Consider the following 13,330-nt stretch of genomic DNA (forward strand, 5'->3'; position numbering starts at 1 on the left):
TTGAGATAAGAATTTCTGCATCAAAAAGTTTTTTGTTCAAATTTACAAAATTTTTTCCATTTTAAAGAAAAACTTTTTGATGCAGAAACTTGTATGTCAAGTCAAACCATCACATTACATGTCACATTATGTATTAGTACTACCAGTAGATCATAAATTACAGGCAGAGTATTACATTACAAATTGAAATATGGAAGTTTCCCACAATGTCAAAGCTCTGAGTTTTGACTAGCTCTAGCTATCAGTAACTGAATCCGGCTGGCACAATCCCATCATCTATGGAAAATGCATCCTTTTGTATTCAGGTATGTAGTTATGCAATACCGGGCAACTTTGAATAGCTAATGTGAGCCAGAGACCCTTTCCTACAGGAAAAAAAAAACAAGCTGACCCCTAATCATCTTGTGCCTTGCACCCAGTCAACTCCTATTGATTTCAGTATATGCATCCTACTACAGAGTTCCTGCCATTTTGCATGACTTCTGTAGAACATAGCTATTGTAATGAAAGATTCATGGTGCAACTCAGTGAGTTTTGCTAAATGGGTATATTTCTAATTAATAAACAGAAGCAGTAATTATGATGTGTAAGTAACAGTAAAAAAAATGCTCAAGGGTTTGAATTCATTTTCCTTCTTTGATCTTGATGTACGGTTCCTATTTCCAAGGTTTACATTCCCTTACTCGTAAAACCAGTAGAAAAGAGCTCTGCTGACTCTCAGCTTCCACTTGTATTTCAAATTATGCCTGGAATCTTGATGTCTTTAAAAAAAAGTTTCAGTGCACCAAGGCAGGGAAGATCAATAATGACACTGTTGTTTGTGAGGTATTTTGAGATTCTTCCTTGATATTGCCTGTAAAAAACTTGAGAGTTTTCAATAAAATAGAACAAAACACAAAAAAATTAGAAAAATCTCTTGATATTTTTTGCAATAGGAATAGCAACTGCTGAACATTTTAGCCAAAAAGTGAAAAATTCAAAGTTTACTGACCAAAATGAACATTTTAATGAAAAGGATACCATATCTAAATAATGACCTAATTTTAGAGATGAGTATTCTGAGATATGCACAAGATAAATTGTCATGGGCATGTTACGCACAATTCCACAATAACTTTGCATGCACTTACCTGAAAGCACTAAGGGCACCTGTACAGACCATAGGTTTTAATCCTCATTAAATTAAATAGGTTTATAAAATTTAAACTTGTTTAATTTGGATTATCACATCTGTTTTTACATGCACTAGGTTTTCGAATTAATTAAGCCTTGGAGCATCGCATCTGTGTTTACACAGACTAGGTTTTCAAATGAATTAAGCCAGGTCCCTGCCTGGTGCCACAGGAAAGTGGGACAGTCCAGTTCTGCTCCCCTAGCCCAGGGCCCCCACTTACCCCATGCCTGTGCCCTGCCATGCAACTGTGGAAGCAGGGAGCTGGCAAACCACACAAGAAAAAAACAAATAAAAATAAGCAGAAGCAATTCAAAAGCAAAAGCAATTTGAAGTGAACTACAAAAAGTTACAAAAAATGTCTTTGAGTGCCTTCGTGTTTGGGTGCAATGAATCCATGGATGTGACACTATAATTTAGTTTAATGCACAACAAAGACTTTTAAAGCATTCAGAAAACTCACTTGTGCAAACAGTCACACAGTTGCAGCACAAGAAAAGGCAAAAAACATGGTGTGTACAAAGGTCCTAAGAGCTTCATTCACATGACTGCCCTTAGTTTATGAATAGAGTAGTGACATGGGTAGACTACCATTATGACGTGAAGTAAAGCAAGTGTGTTCAATTTGCAAGAGGGAAATAACAACAACATAGACAGGGACAGAGCACAAAAAGCTTAATTTCCAATCTTCTTTAGCCACTATACATGTTTCCTCCCTTCACAAAGGAGTCTCTGAATCAAGATGTATCTCAGCTTATAAAGTTCTGACTAAGCCTACATTTTCCAGGTTCTTGAATTCTTATTTTCCCATGTTATTTTAGGATGGGAAGAAATATTAGTTCTGTTTCTTTTGTATCACATATGAATATTTTCTTGACATTAGGGATGACACAGAATGGTTTCTTTAAAGAATTCCTAATCAGATAATTGGTAGTATTATTCCTCCAGGAAAAAAAAAATATGAAAGATTCATTTCTTGATATCTTATAACTAACTCAGGTGTGAAGAAGAGATTCCGGTACTAGTCATAAAGGAAGAACTAAGAAAAATACATTTCATTTTGAATTTTTAAGATCTTCTGATGAAACTGGAACAACAGTAAAATAAACTCAACTGAAAAAACCACCCTGAAATTCTTTATATTTGACCTGGAACAGAGCTTGCTTTTTAAAGCTCAGGGTCTGTAGCCAAAAAACGGGGACTCCAAATGCCTATATTTTTGTCCAGTGAAGATAGCTTTTATAAAAACCCCCAAAAACCCCAAAAAGAAAAACTTGCTCCCTGCTCCATAGATAGTCTTCCAGTCTCAGTAGCACTCATTTTCACTATAAACTTGAATGCTGCTCATATTTCTTCCTGATGGCCTATAGAAGCTAAACCTCTATAACATCTCAGAGCAGCTGCCACAATTCTCCTTTTGCAACGTGTTCATACATTTATAAGGTAACAAAACACACATAAACATCTTTGACATAGCTTAGTGTTTTGAAAACATGATGGTAATAATCTTGCTGGCTGTGATAGTTTGCACTTTTTCTATATCTTGTACAGTAGCTTGGAAATGTTTCAAGCAACTGTCAACAAAAATGAATGATAGCCAGGTGCCTTGTGTAACATCCAGGGTAATTCCCACAAGGGGTTGCTTTGGAGAACAATATGATCCTGCACTGTCCAATACAGAGCTGCATTAAACTACATTATCAGGTAAAACGTTTGTTGTGAACATAAACCAGTCACTGCTATAACGCACAGCAATCCTTTAACTCATAATTCAAAAATTATAGAGCAACTAAAGATAGAAGCGTATTTATCACCAAACTTGGGGAGCAGTTCCCATGTTCATAGGCAAATTCAGCCCTTGCTTCCTCAAAAGAAAGTCCATAGAAGTAGAAGGTGATTCTGAAATTGTGTTGTCCTCTGGAGTTTCATAACCAGGCAACACTTCAATCAGGAAAGACATCTTCCATCTTTCAAAAATAAAGTATAGTGAACACTGAAGAAATTCACCCCAGATGCATCATTTCTACCCAATTACTGACCAAACTTCCCATTTCTGAGCAAACATAGAAAATTTAGCCAAAGACTAACAGGGAGCTGCTCATTTAATTGAAGCAAATATTCTAGACATAGAATTATACACATGCTGGCCTAGAAATAGGACTGAAAGCACTTCAGTGGCACTGATAAATGTCAACAAGGCAAACATCCCTTCTCATGTTCCTCAGCTTCTTTGCAGCACTTGATAGTGTTGGCCATAAGATACTGCTGCCTCACCTGGGAGAGAGAGCAAGGGATATGGGGAATGTTTGGGAATGGTTTGATTACTTTCTGGCAAACTCTCAGAACTGCATCTTCATCTTGTGAAAACCTTTTTCTCATGGAGTCCCACAGGGATCATTTCTTCATCTCCCTGGGCTCTTTCAGCATCTTCATCCTACCACTGGATGAACCAGTGAAATGACATGAGCTCAAGTGCCACAAGTATATGACTGTTTTACCTATAATGTACCTACAGCTTATGACCATATCACTACCACCAAGATGGTCCGGTGTCTTGAATGAAACAAGACATTGAGTAAAGAATAGCTGGTGGAAGCTGAACCTAAGCAAGATCCCGATGACTGATGAATGGAGAAAAGCACTTTAAAGCACTTACGTGTATGATGCAATCTCTTTACAGTGAAGGCACACAGCCACGCTTGCTCAATGAGTCTATAATTTAGACATTCTCTTGGATCTTGGCTGATATTAAGATATCACAAAACATCATCAGCAACAATGTTTTTGTTACCTTCAGTTGTCCAGAATGCTCCATCCCATGCTCACAGGCAAAGATCTGAACTGTGTTATTCATGTTTTTCTCATCTGGATGACAGTATCGTGAAATGTCTGTCCCTGGAGCTTTTGACACTTTTAAAATTCTGCCTAGAATGGAGAACTCTAGCAATGCAGCAGTGTATGCTACTGGTAATGCATCAAACTTTTCCTCTGTTTTCTACACTGGTTTCTCATAGGATTTTGACTCAACTTCAAAGTCTTTATCCTTATCTTCAAGCAGATTGATAGTCTAGGCCCAGGATATCTAAAAAGCCCATGGAAGAAGACCGTGAACAACTACTATGTTTCTCAGGGGCAGTGAAACTTTCAACCAGAAGAGGAAGTTCTTCTGTATAGGAGAAATTTCTGGATGGTTGGTGCAACTCTGTGCTGTGAACTCCCACCGGCACTTAGGAACATCACTAGCCTTACCACCTTCCCAATACAAGATATGTTGCATTGCCTTCTCCAGTGTAAAGGCATAAATACAATTCAAGTAAAAGAAACAAAGTAAACACTACCAAAACAATGCAGTCTACTGAGTACACTTCTCTTTCTGATAAGATAAATATGTGACTTGCAGCCTCACTTCTTTCAGTACTGGGATGTGTTAATTTACTTTAGGACTTGGCACGTTATAAGAACTCTATATAGACAATAGATTTTTTTATGTATCCATCCTGACCTGTACTTCGCAAGTATTTCTCTTCCTCATGCAAATTATAATTATAGTCATGTTCTTAATTCTCTCTCTTTTTTATTTTTAATGCAACAGCAGCATAGCAATCAAGCACAGACACATGAAAGCTGGAGACAGGAATAATCTCTTTTTGCCGGGATAGCTCCTTGCAACACAAAGCCCAATGTTTTCTATGATCTAAATCTAGATAACTTACCTGAAACAGGACTTCACCAGTTCCCTTGGAAGCCTAGGCTGCCATCAAACACATTTTACAATTTGGAAATCATTCAGAGATTCAAGCTATATTTTACTTCTCTGTGATTTCTCCTAATATTCCCAATTAATGTGTATTCCTAAAGACCTACCTAATTCTTTCTCTGTGTGCTTCTGCACCCATGATTCAGATTGCTGAACACTAATTAACATAACAAGTCTTGTGTGAGTGCTCACCAACTGAGTTATCTGCATACTTAAGATCCTCTTAGGTAATTATCATTCACTTGATCCTGACACTCACACAGGGCACATCTACATGTACACTTTACTACAGAGTAGACTAATTTGCTGTGTAGTAAAGCATCACCATCTACACATGCACTGCAATTAGGGCATAGTAGGCTAATTTATTCTGGCATAGAATAGTCCCATCATACACAAGTACTATCCTATGGTGGAGAATATAAATGCAATTAAACAAACATGTAGATGGTGGCACAGGTACAAATTGCAAGGGGCCAGTCTCCTGCCTGCTGCCAAGCCTAAACTATTCCATCCTGGCTCAATTTGTGCCTGTCACTGAGTGCATATTTAGATGCTGCACCTGGATTAGTTTACTTTGGTGCAAATTGCACTGGAGTAAATTCAATCACATTAATTGTACATGTAGACACACCCACAGAGTGGACCTTAGTCTGTAAAAAACCTCATTCATTTAACTGAAAATATTTGCAGAAGTACTGCTCTTCAAAATGATAGAGGGTGAATGATTTGGGGGTTATATATTTAGAATCTGGGCCACTGCTGCATTAGTAACGGGAGAGATAACAGGACTTCAGCAGCTGTAGTCCATTTCTGCCATAGTGTTGATGTTACTACAAGAGCGCATTCCCACTATCACCAACTTTCTCTGCAAATATAAGTAGGAATGTGCACAGAATAAAAAGTAAACCCCCAATGTTATTTTAATTCTTAGATGTGCTTTTTTACTCGGTTTTTACTTTGGATACAATCATAAATGCAGGAGTTTAATGAGACAAATAAAACCCTGGAGGTGGAAACAGATGAATAGGCAGACAGACAGGGAAAAGGGAGAGAGAGAGAATGAGTTTTTTGATGCCAAAGCAGTCTATACTAGTATAAGAAGTGAGGCAAAGGTGGCCATCTCTGAAAAGACCCATGTACATTTTCTTTCCTGTTCTCTTTAACTCTGCTTCTGATTATTCTGAAACCTTCGTGACATGTTGCAAGCAGCAGAAATGTCATAAAGAGCTGTCATTTTCCAGCAGGCTCTCCAGTCCTTGTTTCTGGTATTGTGTTTTCAAAGTAAACACACCTGCTTAAAAACAGACAGTTATGCTAACAGTGGAAACACATTTCCATAATAGGAAGAGCTAACGCTGCAGTGCCTGTTTTATGTTCTTGAATCGGAGACAGATTCCTGCTAGATCCTGCACAGGTGCACACTATTTTAGGGGGTGCTAATGATGTAAGAAGACTTCCTTTGCATTCTTAGGCAGAGGCTGATTGGGTTGGAATTTAGGTTTCTCCTGTACTGTTGTCTCCTAATACCATCTTCTTTAGAGGGGTAGCAGTGCGGAGGACAGCACAGCTATACTTCTATACCTTTCTCTGGATCATTGACAAAAGCTCTCAGGAGACTGCATATGGCATGTTGTCTTCAGATTAGGTCAGCAGGCAAGCTAACCTGACTTAAACCTAAGGGTGCATCCAGATGTGCAGGCACATAGTCTTTGTGGTACAGGAAACCTCTCTGCGATACCACAAACTGCATGCCTGGAATGTTAAAATGTGACCCACACTGCAAATTTGCAGCTCAGGGGCACAATTTGCTACCAATGGGTGTGTCCAGATGTGCATGGACATTTGGTTTCCTAGAGAGTAGTAGTAGTAGAGCACCTTGCACTGCAGCCACTTGTCCCCAGGGAACACCCATGCCATACACACTTTGGAGCACAGCAAGTTGCCCCAGGAGTGGTAGGGGAGGCTGGTGCTGGTTCCAGCATCCCTACCTGGGCTCCTGCGGCCTCCCAGGGCTGCAGTTGTGGCAATTCTGCCATGCAGAGCCTGGCTGGCAGCCACAGCACAGCTCCAGGTGGCTCAGCTCCCCTTTTCAGCAGCTCTTGCTGCCTGAGTGTGCACTGCATTGCTTTCCTCTTCCCCCCTTTTTTTCAAAAAAAGGTGGTAAGAAACCCAGCACAGTGCACATTCAGGCAGCATGCCGTTGCAGTACAGAGAACACTGGACTGTGCGGTATATGGTGCTGCAGATGTGTTTGCAGTGCCACATACCACACGACCGTGCTTGTCTGGATGCACCTAATATGTCCTGGTAGTAAAAAGATTGCCCACCCAAACAACGGTGCAGTGCACACATCCATAGCACGCACAAAAACACAGTGAGGGCTGGCCATCCAGAGCCACACTCTGGATGCTGGCCAGGCTCTGTGCTCCCTGATCTGTGCCCCTGCTGCACCAGGAAACCAGATAATACTGCTGGGACCAGCACAGGTGCTGTTTGCAGCCTCCCCTACCCCACCCTGGACAATTTGCTGTGCACTGAAGCACGCATGCAGGGGCATGAGATGGGGCACAAAACAGTGGCACAAATTTGCGTTGCTGCTACTTGTGCCACTGCAAACACATGCTCCTGCATGTTGGGACATAACCAGTGTGTCCACCAAAGTGATCTGATACTCTGCTTGTGCTCAGCACTGATTCTCAAGTACTTATTAAATCCTGGATGCCATTGTTATCCTTTCAGGGTGGAGACAGAAGTGACAATTTTTGCCCAATCTGGCCACAAAAAGTGGTCACTAGCCATGACCAAACACACGTGCATGGCTGCGGGCCACTTCAAAAAGGGCTAATTGGGTGAAAATCTGACCTCTCATTGCAAGAAAGGTCAAATGAAGATGTTTCAAAATGGAACGTTTTCTGTAACTTCTGTTTGCACGGCCTGCCAGCCTGTCTCTGTTTTCATAATGGGAGGGGGGAAAGGGAGGGGAGAGAGTTAAATCTGGGGGGTTTCAAGATGGGAGGCCTCCAAGACGGGAGGCTTCCAATTCACCCACCTAGCCCTCTAGCACTGACTGGGGAACCCCTAGAATGGTTCCTGCTAACACTTTCTTGTCACTTGGAGGGCACTGGCCAGCCCTGTAATAAGTTAAGAAAAGCCGACCAATTGCCTGTTCTCATGGCCATGGTCTTTTCAGCAGACCTTGGATAGCTACCCTATTTCAGCTACCCTATTTTGCCCCTTGCTAGATCTTACAGAAGCCATACTTAATGCCTTCCTGAAAAATATTGTTAACAGATACAGCAAATTTATGTTATCAACTTTTTTCTTCCATGCCCTCATCCCCATCTTCAGAATCGGCTGCTCCCGGGTTGAAGAATCCTTCAAAGCACTCTTTTGAACATCTGCCTCCTTAAAGATATCTCTGCTGTATTCTCCAGTAACTTGGATCTCATCCAGTTTGGCTTGAAAAAGATTTAGAAGCACTTGGAGAACATCTTATTAGCTAAACTGTAGAAAGAAGCCAACCTTCTCCATTTTACATTAGCATCTGGTCTGAGAACGGTGGGAGGAAAAGCAGTAAGGGACGAATGATAGGTATGCTCTAGTTACGAACTGGTAGCTGCTTCCCCAGGTGGAACTGCATGGTTGAAATGCTGTTTAAAATCTACAGCAGAGAGCTATCATTCCACCTTTTAGATTAGTTATGAGGCATATCAATGAGTTTTTGCAACTCCCCTGCCAAAATATAGAGCTATGCATCCCACTTCTTTTCGTCTCCCACTTGTGAAAACTGCTTTTAGATTATCAGGCCTTATTTCACGCTGGAAGGCAGCAGACAACAAGCGCAACATAAAGAGGGTTGCTTTAGTACAGTGGTGTTCAACATTTTGGCTCTGTGGGCTACATGAATGGCAAAGGGCCAGTCTTTTCAGGGTCAGTGCGCAGGATTGGGCCCTGCACCACCTCATGTACCTGGATTGGCCTTACACCACCTTGACCTGTCCCACTGCTTTGGCTCCATGCTGCCTCATCCCAGCCCCTCACACCTGAATCCTGTCCTGTGCCACCTCTTCCCGGCACACCCGATCTAACATGCGTAGCCTCGCTGTCTGAACTACAGGGCTCCCCATAGGTCTGGAAATCTGGCATCGGAGGAGGGGCAATTACCATTGCTACTGCTTCCCTGCCATCATTTTTTTTAACTTGTGGGAAGCCTAGCAGGCCAGACAACATGGCTCTGCAGCATAGATATGGCCCACAAGCTGGGGTTGAACATCCCTGTTTTAGTAACTCAGGATTATTGATAGCATCCAAACCGGGTGGGCCAATTTTCAATGTACAGAACTCCTTCTCCTTCCCACCCCTTCCCACCTCTATCCAGACAATCCCAAAAGGCCTATGCCAAAGATGCTAAATTCAATGTATTGTTCTCCATCAAATTCAGAGGTTAGGAACCGACATTGCACTTGTCCCTGGACAAGTTGCACATATGTTTGTTCCAGAAGAGACATCTCCTAGGACTGGTGTGTGCATGCATTGCCCTACTAATCGTTGCTCCAGCTATGATTACTTCCTCAGAGTCTTCAGTTTGCCTCCTGCCTCTTGCTGCATCAGACTTAAGCTGGCCAGGCTAACCTAACAGCACCTTGTCTTGCTGTTAGATACCAACATCTTCACATTCATTTTGTCCATCTTTCTTTCCTTTTCTTAGTGCCCTTTTCAGTGCCCTAGCACTTCACTCCTTCTCCACTCCATGACTGTTATCATTATTCCCTTTCAAGTTCTCATTCACCACACCTTGTCTTTCCTTTGTTCAGCCTGTCCTCAGAGCCCATTCCACCCTTAACCTTTTTTCTTCCCCCAACGTATTTTCTTGTGCTTCTCTGTGTTGAGTTTTCAATTTTGTAAGGTCTTTGGGGCAGGGCATATAGCTAATTTTATGATGCACTCTGAGCATTTCATACCATCAGAAGATCAATGGTTGGGTCTGACGTTGTTCTCCATGGAGCTGCACCCGTTTACACCACCTGAGGTTCTGATCTCAAGTGTTCAGATTATACTTGCACCTCTGCTAGTTGCCTTAAATTCATGACTGTGGAATCCTTTGTAATGAGTCAGCAGGATCTAGGGAGAAAAATTATGCCTTTTTTATTTGGATAGAGCTGGGAAGGTTGAACTGAATCACCCACAAGCCATCTAAGCAAGGATTGTCTCCCATCACTTTGCTTGTTCTGTGGGCATATGAGACTACCAAGAGGTATAGGGGTGGAAGACAGGATGCAGGTCTGCAGATCTGTACTTCATAAACTGATTACTACAACTCATTGCAGTATTTTCTGCTAATGATCAAGAGGGCCAATTTCCACACAATGGGTATGTCTACACTTGCAGTTAATTCAAAGCAATAAATTCCAGTGCATATCATGCCAGATTTTATTGCTTCCAGGCACTGTGTTTACATGTGTGCCTGGGACTGCAGCATGATGAACCGAGTCAGAGCAGCCCTAAGGGGTCAACTTGACAGTCCCGGGCTGCTCCAGCTCAGCTCAACATGCTGTGGAGGGGCTGAATGGAGCATGACAGTGCTTCAGTGTGGGGCTAGCTGGCAGGCAGCCCTCACACCATAGTGGTCTCATGCCCCAGCCAGCCCCATCTGTGTCTACACATGTGTTGGTGTGTGGCAAAGAGCTCTGCTGTAGGATAGCACATGTGAACGCTAGCACTAGTGCTTGTAAATACTAATAAACCAATAAACTCTGCTGTAAAATAGTACTTGTAAATACAAGTACTAGTATTTACAAGTACTGTCCTACAGCAGAGTTTATCAGTTTTCTTTGGCCTAATAGGGCCACATACATAGACAAGGAGATTTTACGGTGGAGCTAATTAGGCAGCCCCACAGTCAGCTTTTCATGTAGATGTGCCCATTGTGGGTGACAATGAGTTTGGTTGCCTGAGGTTCAACATGGAGAGGTCTGGTTTGACATTGGTGGGATGCACAAAGCCACCAGAAGACATGATGAATGGGACAAGTTATGCCAGTCTCCAGGACTGAGTGTCTGGTAGGATACAAAGGAAGCATCCCAAAACCAGGAGTAACTTAGTAATAAATCTGCCTGCATGTGTACAACTTCTCCTCTGCACACTTTTCCAAATGAAGGAATTCCAAGTGTGATCTTGAATAAGGAAAGCTGAGACACTGAATCCTATTGAATCCCATTCTTCATAGTTTCATAGATAGTAGGGTCAGAAGGGACCTGAGCAGATCATCAAGTCTGACCCCCTGCCATGGCAGGAAAAAGTACTGGGGTCAAATGACCCCAGCAAGGTGTTTGTTTAACCTCCTCTTAAAGACTCCCAGGGTAGGAGCCAGCACCACTTCGCTTGGAAGTTGGTTTCAGCCCCTAGCCACCCTGACTGTGAAGTAGCGCCTCCTGATGTCTAGTCTGACATGTGCTTTGGCCCTTAAAGAACAACACAGACCCCACCCCTGCACAAAAGTGTATGGCATCTCCCAAATTGGGGAAAGCAGTTTGCTAAGTGACATTTATGCAATGGGTTAAACTAAAGCCTGAGTTTGCTTTACTTTCTCGGCATCACTGTGTACCTTGTATTCAGTTCCAACTGCAGTTGTTATCAATAATGTTCCTTCTGAGCTTGGGCATGTAGCTATAGAAACAGTTGCAAGGCTAAAAGCAGGACAAAAAATATGATGCATGACAAAGTACTAAAATGGGAAAATCTCATTGTCACATTAATTATCTATTGACAGAAGATATACAGTAGGCGATGCAACTGAGTTGGATGTTCTTGTCTTTATTACCTCTTGGGGGAGAAGTTCAAGTCACAAAATGAGTTTGGTTCTCTCAAGTGGACATTTGTTCTCATCACAAAACAACCTCATAATTCAGAGCGATGTAGCAAAATTGGAAAGCTCAACTCAAGGAGGCTGAGAACTAGGATCATAGGGGAGCTATAAATCAGGATAGAGGTGCAGGGCAATACTGCATGGGGTGACTTTCACAGCAGCCACAAGGAATGCCATCTCCATTGCAAATCACTGCCAAGCAGATATCCCAAGGAGTCCCAGGCACTCAAAGAAACTGTACGGTAGGAAAGCTCAACAAATCTGATTGGACAAGGCTAAAATGCAACCTATGCAAGTGAGGGCAGAGATTCATTTAACTGAATGACACAGACAAGGAGGCCCGGATGACTGTAGGGGTAAGAAGAGATTCACCTGCAGTTTAAGGGTGCAAGTACAGTCCCAACTAGTCTATACCCACAGTTTCTGTAAATGTTAGATGCTTCATGTGAAATGAATTCCTGCTCTGCAGTTCAGTTCCTAATGGACCTCTAAATACCATCTCTGGAAATGGTAGTGACTTTATTTTCCTTTTCTGCAGAACCAGAGGATCAAATTGCAACTGTCTTCCTCATAATGAATACAGCATTGTACTGTGAAAGGGGTGCAGCAGCAGACAGGTCAAGGTGTCTTGCTAGGTTTCTGAAGGTAGGAGTTCAAGTCCCTCTCTGTTCTTATGCCAAAGTCTTTCCCCAGCTAAAAAAAAGTAATTCAGGATGGAGTCAAAGGCATCTGGACATAATGACACCTGTGCCATTGCCTTCCAGGACTTTGGCTACAAAACCCAATGTGCCTTAACCACAGCAGCCCAATGGGCTGTTAGACTCAAACGGAGCTTTCCCCTCTAGAGCTGGAACAAGGGGTAAAGTTCTCCTCATTTGTAAAGAGATTATGGTCCGGGCTGTGTAAATTGTAATCCTCTCTATTTCAGAAGTTTTGGAGGGGGGAAACAGGGTGCTATGTTAGGTGATAACATCCACTTTGGGGCTGCTTCCTCTATTGAAACCCATCTTGAAACTGTTCTGCACGCCAAGGGACACAATATGTGCTACAGGGCCAAGCAGAGGGATACAAAAAATTTAAAAAGGCGGAATCCAGCAAACAAAATCCTGCGGGCAATTCTTTCCTCGAGTGCCGGTTCTGCTTTGTTGCTGCCTCAGTATCATAAGTCTTTTTTTCTTATGTCAATTATTGTCAATGATAAAAATGGCAGGCTGTCTGATCTGGGCATATTATAGGTAATTTGGAGGCCCAAGTCAGTGGCATCTCACACAAGGAGAGGTTTGATTGTAAGGGCAGAGGGGGATGAAATGTCATTAGTTAAACATCCCCATGACAGAACACATAAAAGGGAAAACTTAAATTGTGCATATGCTCTATCTTGTTTTACAGCTGCCCCCAGAGATAATGACTTCATAGCTTGATATAGCATGTGACCTGCCAAAGCTGGGGGAGGAGAGTAATTAACAGTCATATATTATGTATTTGCAAAAGACACCATGGATCCGTTTGAAAAGTCATATTATTTTATTTTATT

Source organism: Gavialis gangeticus, unplaced genomic scaffold, assembly GCF_001723915.1.
Source record: "Gavialis gangeticus isolate Ggan-Ray unplaced genomic scaffold, GavGan_comp1, whole genome shotgun sequence".
Classification (NCBI taxonomy): domain Eukaryota; kingdom Metazoa; phylum Chordata; order Crocodylia; family Gavialidae; genus Gavialis; species Gavialis gangeticus.